This window comes from Ambystoma mexicanum, chromosome 1q, assembly GCF_040938575.1.
Source record: "Ambystoma mexicanum isolate Mex_15411 chromosome 1q, UKY_AmexF1_1, whole genome shotgun sequence".
NCBI classification, from domain to species: Eukaryota; Metazoa; Chordata; class Amphibia; order Caudata; family Ambystomatidae; genus Ambystoma; species Ambystoma mexicanum.
Window position 1 is genome coordinate 1329842348 of NC_090922.1, and position 20672 is coordinate 1329863019.

General features: G+C 52.4%; 1 protein-coding gene across 7 annotated transcripts in view; it reads left to right on the forward strand.

Annotated features, from left to right (window-relative positions):
• Positions 1-20672, forward strand: part of TUT4 (terminal uridylyl transferase 4) — a 2154442-nt gene that overhangs the window by 684861 nt on the left and 1448909 nt on the right. The gene's annotated exons all lie outside the window — the stretch shown is intronic.

The following is a 20672-nucleotide window of genomic DNA, read 5'->3' on the forward strand; positions in this document are numbered from 1 at the left end:
AGGGAACTCGGGACCCTCCCTACTCGAATGCTTGAGGAGGTATAGTGTATATTCATCCCACATCTGACTGTCGCCCCGACAGTTCCCCATCATTATACCCCAACTAGTCTCCATGTCATTGCAATACAAAATGTCCTTTGACCATTGGGCAATTGTCGGACTCCGCTTCCCACCCCACCCCATAGCCACTCGACATTTTGCCAGAAGTAAGAAAAGACCTATCAGTTTCCTAGTCCCCTTGGGTATCTGCTCCGTGTACCCCAATAAGGCCATCACGGGATCTGGTGTAAGCTGTTGCCCGACAATATCTCCAACCACCACAAACACCTGCTGCCAGAATTGCACCAGTTCCTCACACTCCCAAGCCACATGAAGAAATCCCGCCGCCCCCTGTCCACATCTGATATAGGCCCCCGACCTTTGAGGAAAGTAATCTTTTAGCTGAGCTGCGGTGTAATAACATTGGTGCAGAAACTTAAAGTGGGTCAGCTTAAAGTTTGTGTTGATCGCCCCCTTCCTGGTCATCTCACAACAGTAATCCCATGCATCTGCAGGTATGTCCCTTCCCAGTGTCTTCTCCCACAGCTCCTTTGATGACGTCCCAATACCCGGTCTGCCCTTCAGAGCCATCCCATACAATTCAGAGAGTACCCGCCGCCCTATGCCCCCCCCCAATCACCTTATCAAGCATCCCAGCCACTGGGGGCGGTTCGGGAAAAGACGGAAACAACCGCTGAAGCGTCACCCTCAGCCTATGGTACAGAAACACATCTAATGCCGAAAGGGTCCCTTTCTCCCTCATCTGGTCGATGGGGATAAACTTCCCATTCGGAAACATGTCCCGAAGCTTAGTAACATCGTAGCTACATAATATGCCTCATTAGTCAGGGGAACACCGGGAATAAATATAGGCGGGAGTTCCAGTGAGTAGAGTACACTGCCCATGGCCACACGTTCCAGGAGGGACCAAGCCCAACATGTAAGCTCCACCAAATTTCGAGGGATCCGCGAGTGGCTCGGGCCGTTAAAATGACCGACCGTAGCAATGCAGGTGATGCGATTGACCTCTCTATCTCCACGTGTCTATGCTCTGCCGCCATCCCATAGCAGTACCTGAGGAAACTAGCTTGTACCACCATATAGTATAGCTCATAATCTAGCAATGCCAGACCCCCCTCCCGAACCGGTGCTGTAAGCTGCCCCCAAGAGACCCGAGCCTTTCTACCAGCCCAAATAAAGTGCACTATCGATGACAGGAGATCCCGGAAGTATTTTTGAGGTACCTTTATAGGCACATTTAGAAACACATACAGAAATTTGGGGAGAATAGTCATCTTGACGACCAAGATCCTGCCATATAAGTTAAGTGGGAGTGAGGTCCATCCCAACATCGCCCGTTTGGCCGATTCAAGTGCCTCTCTGTAATTCGCATTATACACCGCCGCCTCCTCTCTCGCCACGGTGATCCCCAGGTATCGAGTGCTGACTAGGTCCCACTGGAATCCCCAAGTATCCCGAAATTGAGATGCCCCACGCGTCAATGGGAAGATAACTGACTTACTGGTGTTTATCCTAAGCCCAGAGAGTTCTCCAAATTGCTGAAGATCTAGCATAATCGGGTCTAGGTTAACCTCAGGATGGCGAATGAACAGGACCATATCATCTGCATACAACGAAATTACCACTATGAGTATGCAGCTGAACTCCCCGGTGCAGATGAAGCTCCCTAACCCTTTCAGCCCAAGGCTATATCGCCAGGGAAAATAGCAGGGTGGACAACGGACAGCCCTGTCGTGTCCCCCGCTCAAGCGGTAATAACTCAGTGGTCAGCCCATTCACCCTCACCCTAACCACTGGATTGGTATATAGTAGTGACACCAAGGAGATAAAAAACTTGCCCAAGTCCATCCTACGCAAAACCGTAAATAAAAACAACCATTCGACGGAATCAAATGCCTTGGTGGCACCTAATAGGACCGCCACCACCGGGTCATGCTCCGGTAATGCCACCATCATACCAAACATCCTCTGCAGCCCAAACGAGGTCGACCGACCAGTAATGAACCCTGCCTGATCTGTCCTCACCATAATTGGCATCAGCGTTGCCAGCCTCATCGCTATGATTTTAGCCAAGATATTATTATCAAGGTTGATAAGCGAAATCGGGCGCTATGAGGAGCAGTCTCCCCCCGGTTTAACCGGCTTCAACAATACGACCACCACAGCTTCCCTAAGGGAATCTGGTAGCCGGCCCTTAGACACTGCCTCCTGATACATTCGTAGTAAATATGGTGCCAGTTTTTCAGTTTAGCACTTATAAAATTTGGCTGTAAAGCCGTCTGGACCTGGGAACTTCCCACCTGGCAGTGATTTAATGGTCTCAACCACCTCTTCCAGCGACACTGGGCCAATTCAACCACTCTCCCTGCTCCTCTGAGCACCAATACAGCCCCACGTGGTCAAGGAAAGCCTCTATATCCGCCTGTGCCGCCGACAATTGGGATGAGTACAACTGGCTATAAAATTCCTGGAATTCGTGAACTGTCCGCACGTCCTCGAAGTGATCAAACCCCCCTCTTGTCCGTAATCACCGTCACCCTGTTCTCTCGGCCACCCAGTTGAGTAGCTCTTGCGAGCGACCGTCCAGGGGCCTGCCCTTCTCCATACTTCCGGGGAGCTATCCTATCCCACATAAACTTAACCTCCCTTTGGGCAAGGGTATGAAACTCCTGCAGTTTCCTCTTAATATTCCCCTGTTTGATTTTAGTCGGGATGGGGGCCCTCTCTTGCAAGACCAGCAGTTCTTCCTCCGCACTAGCCAGGTCTTTCCGTATCTTCTTCAGAATCCCCAACTCCTTGGCTATACATTCTCCCCTTATCACACATTTAAATCCTTCCCACAGGACACCAGCGGACGACACCGACCCATCATTGGCCTCAAAATATACATCTATAGCTTTCGCCAGTTCCTTCCTGAAGACAACGTCTGTAAGCGCTTTACTCTTAAACCTCCGAGGAGGCTTCACCCTATCTCGACCCTCTAATCGGATAGATAACAGAACAGGAGCATGATCCGAAAGAGTGCGGGCCAAAATACCCACCCCCATTGACCGGCCCATAATTGCTCCAGACACCAGGAAATAGTCTTGTCGAGTGGCCGAGCCATGCGGCGCAGAATAGTGCGTAAATTGATTCACCCCAGGATTTCTCACCCTCCAAATGTCCTCAATGTCCCACACTGGGAACATGCCCCGAATTCTTGTGGAGCTTTTACTACCTAGACGCACTGCACTGCCCACCCTATCCAGAGAAACGTCAGAAACCGAATTAAAATCTCCCGCCCATATAATTTCCCCTTCGGGAAGTACCCCCAATTGCCTTTCTACCCAGTCAAGAGACTCTATTGTGTCCTGGTTGGGACCATAGTAGCATATGTGTGTATAGCTTCCCCCGAATAACCGCCTGCACCAACAAGGCCCTGCCCTCTTCATCCTTCAGGATTTTGGTCAGTCGGAGTCCCACCGGGCTATGCACCAAAATGCACACACCCCTGGAATAAGAATAATAGGAAGAAAAGTACCTATGGCACCCCCAGCTCTTGCCAAACTAAGATTCATTAGCCGCTGTCAAGTGGGTCTCCTGGAGAAAAGCCACCCCCACCCTATGCCGTTCCAGGTATTGCAGAACCTTCCGACATTTAGGCAGGCTATTAAGGCCCCTGACATTCCAGGTCATAAGATTCACTGTCGCCATTCGGAGGTGTCTTAACACATACCTTCCCATCACCTCTTGGCACCACATGCATCCAAACCTTCTGTATGTACCACCGAGCCTCCCCACCTTCCCTCCCGCCCCCATTCTACCAACAACCCCCTAACTTGTCGGTGATTACCCCTTAACCCACCCCGCCACCCCCACCAACCCCAACAAAAGCACACCCCCACCCATACTGGAGACCCCAACATTCCAGCTCCCCAACTACCCTTAGTATGTATGCAAACTGCTTTCGCTCAAGGGCGGCTATGAGCCCAAGCCTCCATTGCACCATTACAGGACAATTGTCTATTCACATAGGTTTTACAACAAGTAAAGCTGCGTCGCCAAAATCTCTCCTATGCTTAAACAGCATCAGACATCGTTCTTGCGTGGTCTGGGGGACCCAGGCAACGTATCGAGAAAGGAGGAGGCCTCCTCCGGAGTCTGGAAAAATAGCGACTTTCCTCCATGTACGACCCGCAGCTTGGCCGGGAATAACATTGCATATTTCAGGCCTCTGTCTCTCAGTCTCTTCTAGACTTCCAGAAAAGTTCTCCTGGCAGCTTGCACCTTATCAGAAAGGTCTGGGAAGAATTTGATTACATCCCCTTTATAAGAGACCGTGCCCTTCTCTCTAGCTTTCCTGAGCGCTGTATCCCTATCCCAATAATTCAATAACTGGGCGATCAGTGGATGGGGCGCGGCCCCTTGGATCGGTCTCCGACCACTAGGGATCCTATGCGCTCTTTCAACAACGAGGAGAAGCACTCAGGTCCCAGCGCTTTTAGCAGTATTTCTTCCACCAGAGTCTCCATGTTCCTCTGGCCCTCCGACTCGGACAAGCCAACGATCCTAATATTATTCCGACGGAACCGCGATTCAAGGTCCTCCTGCTTCTCCCTAAATTCTTTCAGGGCTTCCTGGCCACAGACATTTCTCCTGAGACCGAGGTTGCCACATCTTCCACTCCAGATAGACGCCCCTCCACCTCGTCCAATCTTTCCCCATGCTTGTCCAAACGGACCTTCATGTGGTCCACCTTGCAAGTCAGTGGGTCCAGTTTACCATCCAGAGATTGTATTCCTGACTGTAGCTGCGCTAGCATAACCTTAATGTCCTGAAAAGCAGTTGCAGGATCTGGCTCCGACCCTGAGGTATGCGAAACAGCTGAATCGCTCAGTGTTCCACAATTTTTTACTTGTGTGGGCATCTCAAAGTTTAACTTCGACTGCTGCTTACCCTCCATCCCTGACTTAGACGTGGCATGTGAGATAAGCGGGTCGCCGAGATGATCTGCTGGATATGCTGGCCAGGGCCAACTGCGCCCCCGTAGCCCTCGCCCCCTCACTTACCGGGAGTCGAGCCCGAACCCTATGGCCAACACCAGGTTCCACTGCATCCGACTATATATACAATATGTATCAACCGTTGCCCAGGCGCCAGCTACCGGGGGCCCCTAAATCTTGCCGTCCCAAGGGGCAAGCGGCCCTCAGATGCGTGGAACAGATCTCTGCGCTACGCCTGCACTGCCCTCCACAAGTGCCGCTGCCACTCAATCTAGTGCCGCACCATCAGCAGTGAACAGCTTCCCAGCCGCCTAGAGCAGATTCAATGGGTGGAGGGCCGTTCCAAATCTCGACCTGTATCCCCTTCTGGGTCTGAGTGTGTACATGCGCCCCAGGCTAGAGTGTCAGTCCCCTTACGACGGATTATAGGGTTGGCTCCCCACTGCCCACCACTGCAGGTTGAGGCCAGCGGGACCGCACCGTCACCTCCCCCTGCCGAAATAGGGTTTCCGTCTCAGGACCGCTCCAATGACTTGTGGGTGTATTCCTTCCTTCCCACACCTCCGGGGTGTTCGCGTGTCCAGCTGCCGAGGAGCACAGCCCGCCTCCTCACTCACCGTCACTCAGCCGGCCAGGAACCCCGGCCCAGCCGCGAAGTCCGTCCACAACTCGGAACGTCTCAGAGCAGGTGGCCATCACACCGTTCCAGCCCCAGAGGGCGTCCAAGCCGCCCACCGCCACGGCCGGCGAGGCTTACAACACACCAGCCATCCAAGGCCGAGCCGCCACACCCTTCCACAGTCCGCCTCCTTCCCACTTCCCACGGGAAGGGGGTGCCACAACAGGCTCCGCCCAACGCCCCTCCGGCATTCCAGGCAGCAGTCGTCCGATTCGGGGTATCCCGCTTTGCCCCTGACACTCGTGGAACTCACCACAGGCAGCCAGCATGGAGCACCGGCACACCACACTTCAAGCGGGGCTGCACCTCCCCCAACTCTTCTGCGGAGTGAATCCCAGCCGCAACTTCGCCGTGCTAGTTCTCTGCCATTCTGACGCTGACCTCACCCAGGATAACTTCTATTAGGGCCAGATGCACTCCAGCTTCAGATTTCGCAGCTTGAACATGAATTCCGTCACAGAGACCGCCGGATAACATGCCGGATTTATGAGGTGCTGGAGAGCTTCACGGGCCTGCGGCCATCTTGGTCGGGCTCACTAGCGCCCCGCCTGGATGCTTATTTTCATGTGCTAATCCATCCCAAGCACAGCAAATACCTGAGGTCCGCAGTTGGAGGTGCTCACTATCAGTTTTGAGTTCTGCCAATCGGGCTGACCTCCGCTCCGAGGGTTTTCACCAACCTGATGGCGGTGGTGGCAGCGAGTCTCAGGAGAGGGGGGGGATACACGTCTACCCCTACCTAGACGACTGGTTGATCAGAGCACGTTTTCCCAAACAGGCTTGGGAACATCTGGCGATCACCTGCCACTTCCTCCACAACCTGGGCTTCTCCCTCAATTTCAAGAAGTCCCACTTGATACCATCCCAAGAACTCCAGTTTATCGGAGCAGTTTTGGACACTTCCTCAGGCAAAGCCTCGTCGCCCGAGGTAAGAGCTCTCCACATCCAGCAGATGGTAACAAAATTCCAGAAAGCCCAGCATCTGCCGACCTTCGATTTTCTGAGGTTGCTCGGCCTCATGGCATCCTGCATTTTTCTGGTGCCAGAGGCCAGACTGAGAATGAGATCCCTCCAATGGTCCCTCAGAACTCAGTTGTCCCAATTCTATGTCAGATCTTCTGCAAGTCCTGGGCGCAGTTGCTCAGGATCTACGATGGTGGGCTTGCAACGACAACATCCTCAAGGGAGAATCTTTTTTGGCAACCATGGCTGGAGATAACAGTAGTAACGGACGCCTCACTCACGGGGTGGGGAGCTCACACCAGGGATCTGACAATCGGCAGACGTTGGTCTCCATCGGAGTCCATACTATACATCAACCTATTGGAGCTGAGTGCAATCAGACTAGCGCTGAAGGCCTTCCTGCCCTCTGTACAGGGAAAGAATGTCCTGATAATGACGGACAACACAGTGGCCATGTACTACCTCAACAAAAGAGGGCGTAGGATCACTACCACTGTGCAGAGAGGCAATGCAGCTCTGGTTCTGGGCAATACGAGAAGGAATCCCTTTGTCGGCAGTTCACCTAGCCGGAGAGCAGAACACGGCAGCAGACGCTCTGAGCAGGCAGAGCACAGTCTCCCACGAGTGGGAGTTAGCTCAGAATTCCTTCTGGAGATCTTCGCCCTTTGGGGAACCCCTCAAGTGGATCTGTTCGCTACCACGGTAAACCGGAAGTGCGATCAGTATTGCTCAAGGGAATTTCCCCCGAGAGGAGCTCTAGGAGACGCGTTCGTGGTGGACTGGGGTTTCCCTACTGCACGCGTTTCCTTCAGTCCCCGCGATTCCTCCAAGTAATCAGGAGGTTGAGAAAGTTCAGGAAAGCCATGATCCTAATTGCCCCGGATTGGGCCAGGAGGACGTGGTACCCGGACCTTCTGGACATGTCCATCTGCCCTCCAGTACGTCTTCCGCAAAGAGAGGATCTTCTCTTGTAAGAGGAAGGTCGGGTTCTCCATCCAGAGGTCAAGACACTCAATCTACACGCATGGTTTCTGAGAGGTTGAGATACAAGTATTGGGATCTTCCAGATGACGTAATGGAGATTTTGCTTTCGGCCAGAAGGCCAGCAACAAAATCCTTGTACCGGTGTCGTTGGAACAAGTTCAGTAACTGGTGCAAAGATAGGGATGTGGACCCTTTTCAATGTGGCACCCCAATGGTGCTTTCCTGTTACATCTAGCCAATCTGGGGCTCCAGATCGGAACAATCAAAGAATATCTTGCTGCGCTGTCTATTTTTAAGCGCTCCTCGCAAGAGGTTTCTTACTTTAAAATTCCATTAATCATACAGTTCCTGAAAGGACTTACCAACGTATATCCTCCAATACCGTTTCTTGTCCCAACTTCGGATTTAAACTTAGTTCTTAAATTCCTAAATTGTATACCATTTGAGCCTCTGCACTGCTGTCCATTGAGGCTTTTAACACTAAAAACTGTCCTCCTTGTGGCATTAACATCAGCCCGCAGGTTTAGTGAACTACAGGCTCTCTCATGTAAACCTCCATATACCATCTTTTACAAGGACAAGGTAGTTCTAAAGGTTAAACCATCTTTCTTACCGAAAGTAGTTTCCGACTTCCATTTGTCACAAAAGATTATTTTACCAACATTCTACCCTCATCCTCATCTGGGTAAAGAAGAGGAGAGATTAAATAGACTGGACCCCAAGAGGGCCCTCAGTTTTTACATTTCAAGAATAGCAAAATTACGTCAAGATGACCAACTCTTTGTGGGTTACACAGGTCGTAAATTGGGGTTGGCGGTGACAAAGCAAACTATATCCCGCTGGCTATATTGGAATGCTACAGATTAGCAGTAAAAGACTCACCGGATGGGCTACGTGCTCACTCCACTAGGGGAATGGCTACTTCTATGGCTTTGAAGAGGGGAGTCCCTGCAAAAGACATTTGCTCAGCTGCAACATGGGCATCAATGCATACCTTTATCAAGCATTACTGCTTAGATGCCTCCTCTTCCTATGAGGGTTTATTTACTTCATTCCGTCCATGAAAACAAGAACTAGCACTCCCACCTCCAAATTGATCACTGCTATGGGAATCTATCACAAGATGAGGAATACGTGGGAGGACACAATCCATTCGAAGAACAAGTTACTTACCAACTGTAACGTTCTTTCGACTGGATGTTCCTCCCACATATTTCTCATCGACCCTCCCAGCCTTCCCCGCAGTACAGGGCCTATCAGTCACAGCATACGCCTGGATGTTCCACGAGTATTTCCTCGGAAAAACAGAACTGAAGCCACGGGCGCGGCTCGAGCTATTTATACCAGCAGTGACATCGACACGGAACGGAGCCCATCGAGGGACAATCGACGCCATGAACTCGAGCACAGCGCCCTCTGCCAAAAAGAATTCAGAAGCAGCGAAACTGGCGATAACGAATATTACAAGATGAGGAATACGTGGGAGGAACATCCAGTCGAAAGAATGTTACAGTTGGTAAGTAACGTGTTCTTCTCTGCTGGCATGAATCATTTCCTCCTTCTCTCCCAACTTCTCCACCAACTTCCAGTGCTACGCTGACGATACACAACTTTTCTTCAAACTTCCCACAGATGCCCTTGCACCCCCTTCACCCCTGACTTGCCTCTCTGCTATCCAGGCCTGGTGCACTGCCAATGACCTTTGTCTCAATGCCAGCAAAACTGAGATTCTCTTTTTTGGTTCCCCGGCACCCTACTTCTTCAGTGCACTCTGGCCTTCCTCCATGGCCCTCCCCAACGCCCACTCCCCTCCACTGTAGCTAGGAATCTTGGAGTCATCTTCGACTCCTCCCTTTCCTTCATCCCTCATATTCAAGACATTGTCAAGAAGTCCCACTTTCAACTCTTCCTTCTCCAAGGGACTCTACCCTTCCTCACCATCCCCCAGGGACTCAATGTTACCCTTGCTCCGGTTCTCTTCAGGCTAGACTTCTGCAATAGCCTCCTTCTTAATCTTCTTTCCTCCACCCTGAAATCCCTTCTAACCCAGAATACGGCCGTGAGAGTTATCCTTGGCCTCAAGCCCAGGGACCATATCTCTTCTGCCCTACAAAGCCTACACTGACTTCCGGTCTCACCACGGATTAAATTCAAATCCCTCTGTATCATACACAAGGCGATCTGGGGCTGGGGACTACTCTATCTTCAACGCTTCCTAATACTCTCCTTCTAGATTCTGGCACCAACTACCTGCTGGATAAGTGCTCTGCTAAACAGAGAGCTGGCGGGCGATCGATTTCCTCGGCAGGCTCCCTCCTGTGGAACACCCTCCGCCTCCCTCTGCGTCTTGAGTAAGACCTCCTTATGTTCCAAAAAAACCTCAAGACCTTTCTCTTTACCTCTTCCTTCTTCTCCTCGCTTCCCTGCTAATCTCACAGCAGCATGACTGACACCCCACATCGCTCATCCCAGCCGCTGTCTCCTGTTGCACTTACTTGGGCTCATCCTGCCCATGGGTGGTTGCACTTACGTTATGCACTTTCATTCTTCTCTTAGCACTTACCCTGAGCACTTAACTATGAGCTTCTAAACACCTTATCCCTCCTGCACTTGCACATTCTGAACACTCACAAGGCATAGTAGTTTTTTTCTCCCCTTCCCTTATTCTCATTATTTGTTGTACTATTAATGCAATTATTTATCATTGCTGTATTTCATTGTCTACCTTCCCCTGTTTGCCCTGTGGGTGTTTTGAAACAGTTTTGCTAATAGTATAAGCGCCTAATAAGTGAACAATAAATAAATAAATGTTGCCTTTTGGTCCTCCCACAGGGTATTGGAGCTGTCAACAATATTCATCTGTCTTGCTGGACAGATCATCCACAAATTCCAGGTCCCCAAGTAGTAGGTATTCAGGCACCAGTGTCTGATGGACCTGGACCGCCCGCTTTTAAGCTCAATGACTTTTGGGGAGTGGTCTGATGTCTCTCTGGCCAATAATCTAGGAGACAACAGCCTATGAGTTATGTTGGATGGGATAAAATAATAGTCTATCCTGGACATGGAGGAATGAACACCAGAGAAAAAAGAGAACCCCCTCCGTGTTGCTTGCAGCCATCTCCATACGTCCACCCAGCCCAGGGCGGTGGTGAAGGAGCACAGTTTAGTGCAAAGCGTTGGGTTGCTGGTACACACATGTGTTCTATTTAGACCTCTGTCCATTACCTCATTGAAGGCCCCACCCCGAAACCGGCATGGCCCTGAAGGGTGAGTGCCTGCAATTCCGAAAGACGGTCAGGCGTCAGCGGCGGGGGCATGTACACAGCCACCATGCCCCTTGTGGCATCCCATAGCTCCCCCCTGACCAATATAAACCGCCCCCTGGGATCAGACTTCCCCTCCTGAAGCTGAAATGGGATCCTCTTATGCAGGAGAAGGAGTGTTCTTCGGGGGCCCCGCGCGAATCCCACATAGAATTCCACCCTGTAATTGGACCTAAGGAAGAACTTGCACTCTGTGTGTCTCAGTAAGGAATACAATGTCGGAGGACGGCCTATTAAGAAATTGTCGCACCAGCCTACACTTGACACTTGAGCATAGCCCATTGACATTCCATGTCATCAGCGACCCCTTCCCATTATGCACCATCATCCCAGAGAACCTTGTGAAACCTCTAGCTACTGGGCCCAGCCCAGTCCGCCTGCCTCCCTCCCTGGTCCTCCCTGTATCACCCCTTCTCCTTGCTCCTCATGCCCCACATACCTCCCCAAACACGACCCCCTAAACAACCCAACTCCCCCAACTCACACCAGAATCACCTGTCGACCTAGTCCCATGTCAACTGGACATGAGCAAACTATGTGCGTGTTAGGCATACAGACAGTCCCTGCATGCCTCCCACCCTCTGCCAAAATTGAGATACAACCTGGTATTAGGCTCCACTGAGTTGGGCCGGGTTCGTTCCAGCTTAGTGTTCAGAGGCAGCCCCACTTGCAGCTGCATCAAGTTGCTCTGCTGGCTGTGATTCAAACATAAGCAGGATGCTTCCCCTGCCACCTCTGCTCTGGGCCTCCCCGTCGTTGGTCTAGGGCCTGGAATCGAGAGAATCCGGGTTTCCATCCAGTTCTATGCTTCCAGTGGGATTATTGAACATGTGGACCGTCCCCACATGATACACCTTCAATTACGCCAGGAAGAAGATGGCGTCCTGGACTCCAATGGACGCCAGCTTACGTTTGATCGAATTAAAGGATTGACGGATCTTTTGCACTTGGCTGGTGTAGTCTGGGAAGAATCTGATCATGTTACCATTGTACGTTATTGGGCCAGATGCCCTTACCATCTGTAGCATGGCATCCAAGTCCCTGTAGTTTAGAAGGTATTGTCCAATTTGACCTAATACCAATTTGACCTACTCCCATTTGACCGCATCTTTTTGACCTAATTTAATAGGTCAAATGGTATACTTTAATAAAAAAATAGTTGTGGGGTGGGCTAAGGGAATAGGTTGAGATGGGATGAAGTCGGGCCAGGGGTGCAGGGGATCTCCCCCTGCATTTGGGAGGGATGCAGGAGGTCTCCCTCTGCAGTAGGTTAAAAAAAATTGCTCATATGGGCAGTAGGTCAAGATTTTTGGTCAAACAACCCATATCCGTTTAGAAGCCGAGCTATAATGGTGCATAGGGGTGGAGGTGGGATCTGGGATAGGGCAACCCGTGGGGATCCGGTGCACCCTTCAATGGAGAAGAATTCTGACAGTTTCTTTGGGGCAAATAGGTCCGCCAGACATTTTTCCAGAAAGAGCTCCATACTTGGGCCTTCCTCCTTTTCGGACATCCCAAGGGTCCGTAGGTCTGGATCTGCTCTTGCTGTATTTCGCCCTTCGATCCATCTGTGTGAGTTTTTGGGATACTGTGGACATTTGGTTTTCTAGGCGCCTCAGGGAGTCCTCTGAATCAGAGCTATGTTGCTCTTCCTCCCCGACCCTTGTGGTGATCTTCCGCAGGTCCTGCCGCAGAAAAAACTTCTGATGCGAGGCCATCGATTTTGACTTCCAGCGAGGTCCTGGATTCACTGATGGCTCCCATTATGTCTTTGAGGGAGAGCTAGGGCTCCCGAATATACCCTCAATTAACCCCATCTGGTGGGGTGTGAGCTGAGGTGTTGGGTGGGCCACTCGCCCTGTATTGGTTCATTTTGTGTTGGAAGTACCCCGTTCCTGGGTTTGTCCTTAGCCATAATGTCACTTGTATTTGGGGCACACTGGCACTCTTCCTCGCCAACTGCCTTCGCCCACCGCTGCCAGCTCCCTGTGGCCTCCACATACATGCCTTTTAAGCATGCCATTATCATCCCTATACTAAAAAAAACCTTCAGCTAATCCTCTTCTCGCCTCCAACTTTAGTCCAATCTCATTTCTACCTTTTATCTCTAAATTAGTGGAACGCGTAGCTTATTCTCAGCTCTCAACTTTTGTTACTACCAACTCTACCCCCCCCCCCCTCTCAATCTGGCTTCAACCCCAAACACTCCACTGAGTCCGCTCTTACCTATGTCCTTAACTCCCTCTTTACCGCTTGCTATTCTAAGCATTCCTCAATCCTCTTCCTCCTTGACCTCTCTGCTGCCTTTGACACTGTCGATCACTCCTTACTTCTTGACACTCTTTCCTCGCTTGATTTCAAAGGTTCTGTTCTTAACTGGCTCTCCTCTTACCTCTCCCACCGCTCTTTCGCAGTCTCTTGGGGAGGACGAACCTCTACTACCTTCCCTCTTAATTACGTCGTCCCCCAAGGCTCTGTCCTCTGACCCTTCTTATTCCCTCTTTACACCTCTCTCCTTGCCCCTATTATCTCTTCTTTCGGGATTTCCCACCATTTCTACGCCGATGACACCCAGCTGATCCTCTCCTTTTCCTCCTTCACCTCTGACTTACATCTCAACCTCTCTTCATGTCTAACTGCCATTAAAGACTGGATGTCATCTCACTATCTCTCTCTTAACACTGAGAAGACTGAAGTCCTGTTCTTTCCTTCCAACTCCCTACCCTCTCCATCTCCCACTCCCATTTCCCCCTTCTAATCTTCCAATTTCCAACCATGCTCGTAATCTAGGTATATACTTTGACTCTTCCCTCACCTTCTCTCATCATAATCTCCCTCACTGCTCGGGCATGTCGTTATCATCGCTTCAACATCCGTAAAGTCTGTCCCTCTCTCACCTTCCATGCTACCAAACTCTTAATTTCCTCCCTTATCTTCTCTCGCCTTTTCTATTGTTCTTCTCTCTTCTTTGGTCTACCCGCTTCCCATCTTGCCCCCCTCAAATCCCTTCATCACTCTGCCATACATACTCTCTGTCTACTCTCTTCTCATGACTCTATTTCCAACTCATTTTCTTACCTAATATGGCATCCTTTCCACTCCCAGCTTAAATCGAACTTCCTTTGTCTTGTCTTTAAATCTCTTAACCTTGCTCCTCCTTACCTCTCTTCTCTCCTTCTATACCCCCTCTCGCTCCCTATGTTATGCTGATCTCTTCTTACTTTCTGTTCACCCACCACCATGTGCCTCTTCTCGATTCCGCTTCTTGCCCCCTTACACTGGAACTTCCTACCTCTCTCTATCCGCTCCTCCACCACCTATTCCTATTTCCGCTCCTCTTTGAAAGAACTTCTTCACTCCCCTCCCTGATACCTTCCCCTTCTCTCTATCCCCTCCCGCCTTGCATTATCCTCTCTCTGTTCTGCTTATCTTTATCTGTTCCCGTCTCTACTGTGATTCCCTCTCTTTTGTTACTCACTTCACTTATTACACTCTCCCTCTTGATCATTCCCTACCCCCTCCTCTCCTCTCCCTACTTGCAAATTGTTCTAAATGCCGATTTTATGGTTTGATTCATGTTTACTGTTTTGCTTCTAATGTTCCATGTTTTATGTATTACTGGTTGCTATCTGTAAAGCGCCTTGGATTAAGGCGCTATATAAAACAATAAAAATACAAATACATACCAATGTTGCCTGCGGTACAGGGAAGTTTCTACTACCCCGTCACCAACCGGGCCTTATCTCTCAATGCTGGAGCTTTCTGCAAAGCCACCAGTATAGTCCTTCTGGTGGGTGCCCACTGCCAGGGCAGTATCCCTTGTCCTCAGCCTCACACCAGGTCGCTTGGTCTCCATCCTGCGGTCCTAGCCCTGCCACAGATCAGAGAAGCGGCCTGAGCTTTTCGCCCTTGAGGTGTGTGGTGTTAGTTGAATTTAGTGGGGAGCTTATACTGTGCTAACAGGGCACTTCACTTGCAGGTACTCACTAGGCATATCCGGCCGCTCTGTCCTCAGGGCGCCACTGGCATTCAGTGTCTAGCCTGTCCCTGGGCCAGTTAGTACGCATGTGCCCCCCTATGTAGAAGCACTGCTGTTCTTGGATTTGATGAGGGCACTGTGTCTAAAATGCTGTTTTCCGCCGGTCTCACTGTGTTCATCTGTTTATTGCACTGCCACGGCCCAGGCTGTAGTGCTTCCCACACTCCAATGATCGCCGGAGCTCATCTCCTGCTCTCCTATGCCAGCACCCTTTCTTCCTCTCCTCCTTTCCACATTCAGGCTCCCACCGTCACCGCCGCCGGCCCGGCTCCCTTACTTCCTGTGGCGCTGCCTGATGACTGGTTGCGCACGCGGCGGCGTGACTTTGCACGCCACCGCGTGCAACATAAATAAATGGGGCGTTCCCGGCCGCAGGAGAGCGACCGGGAAGCCTGAACCTAGAAGGACGTGTCCGTGTGAGTCCTTTGGTGCCGGGGCTTGCAGCGATGCGCAGGGGGGCGCCAGCAACCCTCAACAGTGGCGACGAGTGGGGGAAACAATGCCCGGGCCCGGCGGTGTCTATGTATATAATTTTTTCACCGAAACAAAGTCGGATTGAAAACTTCGTTTCACGCCGCGGGTAGTGCGTTACCCACGCGGCTGGCGGCCATTTTGTCAAATGGCTTTGTGACTTCACGAAGCTCCGGGTTGGGCTCTGAAGCGGCCCCAGGCCTAATTTTTGGAACTCTTGATTGCAGGCAGGCATACCTGCATGCACATATGCCTGAAGAGGATTTTTGCCATTTCCTTGGGTCTTCTACGTCGAGTGAAAGCAAGGAGGAGTGCCATAATGTCTGAGTTTGTATAGCCCACGCATTTTCTTCGTCTAATTTTTGGAGCAGCTGAAGGCTGGGGGGGCCTTCTTCATCCTCTTCATCATCAGACTGGTGGCCCCACTGATCTTCATCCTCTTCATCATCACAGAGGTGTGGTGCAGCAGCTGTTTTCTCCATTGGTGCTGGCTAGAGGTTTTTGGACTGGATGTTTGAGTTGCGGCCCCTGTCTTCCACCCTGGGGTGCCTGTGCGCTCGAACTGATGAGCGATACTGAGGACCAGGTTGGAGCGGCGGTGCAGCAGCCTCCACGTGCGCCAGCAGCACCTCCAGTTTTGCAGCCTACAGTGCAGCCGGCACAGCAGCTTCCGGTGGGTCAGGCAGGCCTTCAGGGTCCTCTACTTCCAGCGCAGCCTGTGGCAGCACCTGTTGTTCAGCAGTTTCTCCCCGTTATAGCCCAGGTACGAGCACATGCGGCTCTGCAGCCCATCCCCGAGTTTGATGTATCGGGCCCACCTTCCAGTTTGGGGCCCAGATGGAGGAGGTGGGTGGACCACCTGGTCATGTACTTTCGGGCTGTCCAGGTGGTGGATGATGATACCCGGCTAGCAACCATGCTGTACTCGGCAGGTCCATCTGTCCAGGAGACTTTTGAATCGCTTCCGCCTGGGGATGGATCCTATGACCAGGCGAAGGCCGCTCTGCAGGCCTACTTCCTGCCTCTCGCCAATGCAGATTATGAACGTTTTGTCATGCTCTCTGCTAAACAGAAAGACAATGAGACTCTGGACACTTTCTACGGCGCCTAAGACGTCTCTCGCTGGCTTGCGCTTGGGGTGATGCGGAGGACATGATCTGGACGATGCTTATCCAGGCTTGTTCATCGGGCAAACTAAGGCGCCAGGTGCTCAGGGAGCCCGGAATTACGCTTCAGCGCATCCTTGAACTGGGGAGGTGCCATGAGGTGTCGGAGGCAAGGGCAGCTAGAATGGACGCCGGGTCGCGCCCCATCAAGACCGAAGAGGTATGTGCGATGTAGCGAGGTGGCAGGGGCACCCGAAGACCTGGCAGCGGTCCCCGGGATCGATCCGGGAGGGCAGGAGAAATCTGCCAAAAGTGTGGGTATGACCTGCCCCACCCTGCTGAATGCCCTGCGGCTGGAAAGACCTGTGGACGGTGTGGGCTACCCGATCATTTCTCGAGAGTATGCAAAGCAGCAATGCCGGTATTGTTACCGAGGGGCCCGGGGCGGTCCAGTTTCAATCGCCAGGGTCGACCATCCAACGTCACTCAGGTGGATCAGACTGAGGAGGATGCTCAGGTGGAGGAAGCGGAAGAAGACGACGAAGAGAACGTCTTCTTTGTCTCGAGTGTGGGGATCCTGAAAAGCAAGTACAGGAGACAGCCAAGGTGTGTGGTCGAGGTGAACCAGTCTCCAGTCCCCGTCCTCGTGGACACTGGGGCGTCGGTGAATGTAATGGCCCGTGGACACTGATGCCATGGACCAGCCCCCCAAGCTGGCTACTCCCAAGGCCTGCATCTTCGCCTTTGGTGGTGTTGACCCCATTCCTCTGGACGGTGTGTTCGTGGCAAAAGTGGAACATGAGGGCTCCCAAATCACTGCACGATTCTACGTGACGCCCGTGAGCACCAACACGCTGTTAAGTTGTGCTGCAGCAGAGGCTCTTGGTATCGTTAGCTTTGCATACTCTGTCTATTTAGAGGACATTAATGACCTCATCGAGAAGTATGACGCACTTTTCAAGGGGATCGGGCAGATGGCTGGTGACCCAGTCAGGTTACACATTGATGAGTTGGTGCAGCCCATTGCCCTGAAACTTCGAAGGGTGCCGTTCCACCTCCGTGACCTTGTCGACAAGGAGTTGGACAATTTGGTCAGTCTTGACATTATAGAAAAGGTGGAAGGCCCGACGCCCTGGGTGTCCCTGATAGTGGTGGCACGGAAGCCTAAACAACCCGATGCTGTGAGAATCTGCGTCGACATGAGGCTCCCAAACAAGGCCATTAAGAGAGAGAGAGACACCGCACCCCGACGATCAATGACATCATTGCGGAGGTACAGGGCGCTCGTTTCTTTTCGAAACTGGACCTTCGAGCAGGCTATCACCAGGTTGTCCTCCACCCCGATTCGAGGTACATTACCACCTTCACGACACACCGAGGGCTATACCGCTATAAGAGACTGAGTTTTGGTGTGTCCTCGGTGGCGGAGGTGTTCCAGAACATTATTCGGGGCACCCTGGCTGATCTACAGGGCGTTCTGAACATAAGCGACGACATCCTGGTGTTTGCAAGAACAGAGGTGGACCACCTGAGGTGGTTGGCGAAGACGTTCAGAATACTACAATCTTTGGGACTCACCCTCCACAAAGAGAAGTGTGAATTTCTCCGACCATCGATAGAATTCTTTGGATTTGTAGTCAAAGAAGGGGGGGTGTCTCCAGATCCCCGGAAGGTGCAGGACATAAAGAAGGCGCAGCCTCCGGAGTCCATGTCTGAGGTGCGAAGTTTCCTGGACATGGTTACATACTGTGGACGGTTCATTAAAAATCTGGCCTCCAGATCGGAGCCGCTCAGGGCACTGACCAGGAAGGATGTCATCTGGAATTGTGGCCCGCTAGAACAGGTGGCTTTTGAGGACATAAAGGGTGCCCTGGCGGCTGAAGACACCATGTCGTTCTTCGATCCAGCACTACCATCAGAGATCATCATTGACGCCAGCCCTTTCGGCCTGGGCACTGTGTTTGACACAAATTGACAGTGGTGGGGGCATCCGCCCGGTGGCATATGCCAGCAAGGCCCTGTCCGATGCAGAGCAGCGATACTCGCAGATCGAGCGCGAATCGCTGGCAGTGCTGTGGGGATGCCGGCATTTCCGGCTCTACGTCCTCGGACGCCCGGTGACGGTGGTGACAGACCACAAGCCGCTGCTTCCCATCCTAGCAGGGTCATCATCCAAGCCACCGGCACACATTGAGAGGTGGATGCGCGCCCTTTTGGAGTATGGAGTCACCTTGGTATACCGGCCAGGGGCGAACAACGCTGCTGACTATCTCTCCAGACACCCTGGGGCGTCCGCAGGCGATGTACAGGACGCCTGTGCAGAAGAAGCAGAAGAGCACGTCCGCGTGGTGGTGGAGGCAGCCACGCCAAATGCCATACCTCTCCAGGAGCTGGAGGCAGCTGCAGCGCACGATGAGTGCTTCCAGATCCTAAGGCACTCGATGCAACAGGGCTCGTGGAAGTCGGTGCTGGAGGCTCTGGCGGGGCGCACCCAGGAGGCCAGAACCGGCCCGGTGCAACTATGGAAAGTCCGGGAGGAATTATCATTCTCAACATCTGGCCTTCTGCTCCGTGGAGATCGGATTGTGGTGCCCCAATCGAAGGTGGACAAGGTGATCGCCTTGGCTCACCGTGGTCATCAGGGTGCCACCAAGGCAGGTCTAAGGCTGAAGGTGTGGTTCCCGGAGCTGGAACGCAAGGTGGATGACTTTGTGGCGGCCTGTGTGTGGTGCCAGGCGGCATCTCCCCTGCAGCGGGAACCTGCAATGGAGACAATGCCTAGGGGGAAGCGTCCGTGGGAGATTGTTCATGCGGACTTTGGATCCACCACCATGGGCACCCACTTCCTAGTTCTGGTCGACGAGTACTCGAGATACCCCGAGGTGGAGTTTGTGGACTCTATGGCGTTCGAGCACATTGTGGTGGCCATGGAAAAGGTGTTTGCGGCCCATGGGTTTCCACGCACGCTGTGCTCGGACAATGGGGCGCCTTTCCAGAGCGAACACTTCTCGGAGCTGATGGAGAGCTATGGGGTGGTGCACAGGAAGATCATGCCTCTCTGGCCCCGAGCCAATGGTGAAGCAGAACGGCTCATGAGGATTCTAAATAAGACTTTTAGAATTGCTCAGGGACAGGGGCAGTCACACCAGAGAGCCCTGTACTAGTTTCTGAGGGTGTATCGCACCACGCTACATGCATCCACTGGAGTGGCCCCGGCGGAGGCATTTTTCAAGCAGTGTCCTCGGGGTTTGCTACTGGAGGTAGGAGAGAAGGAACCGGGGGTGATCAATGACTAACAGGTCGAGATGGACCGGCGGCTGAGGATTGAGCAAGAGAACATTCGGAGAGGCCTTCACCGGCAGCGGCTGGAGCCTGGCGATGAGTTCCTCATTCGGAATAGGCATCCCCATGGGAAGCTCTACCTACCGTATGAGCCGGAACCGCTGGATGTTGTCGCGGTCTGGGGATCCATGGTGTCTGCATCGGATGGACGGTCGGCGGTAACTCGCAATGTGAGTTTCTTCAAGAAACTGCGGGATCCAAGAACTGATCCACCTCCTGATCCAGACCGAGGAGAAGTCCCTGGGGATGAAGGGGAAACATCATGTCTGCCTGAGTCCCTGGCCCGGGGCATGCCCGTGGAAAGATCCTTGTGCCGGATATAGCAGGAGGTACCCTCAGAGGGCTGGGCGAGGGAAACCTGCTCACCTCAGCGACTACGTGTTGGGTCACCTGGCTGATTGTCCTGACGATGAGTACTGTTAAGCAGGGGGACCCGGGTGGATGTCAATAAGGGGGTGTTTTGAACAGGAGGAGTGTGGCGCTGCCCGATAATTGGCGCGCACGCGGCGGCGTGACGTTACACGCCGCTGCGTGCAACATAAATAAACGGGGCGTTCCCGGCCGCAGGAGAGCGACCGGGAAGCCCGAACCTAGAAGGACGTGTCCGTGTGAGTCCTTCGGTGCCGGGGCTTGCAGCGATGCGCAGGGGGGCACCAGCAACCCTCAACACTTCCCATCACTGCAGCACACTGAAACCGCTGAGGGGCTCCGGTTGTTGCCCAC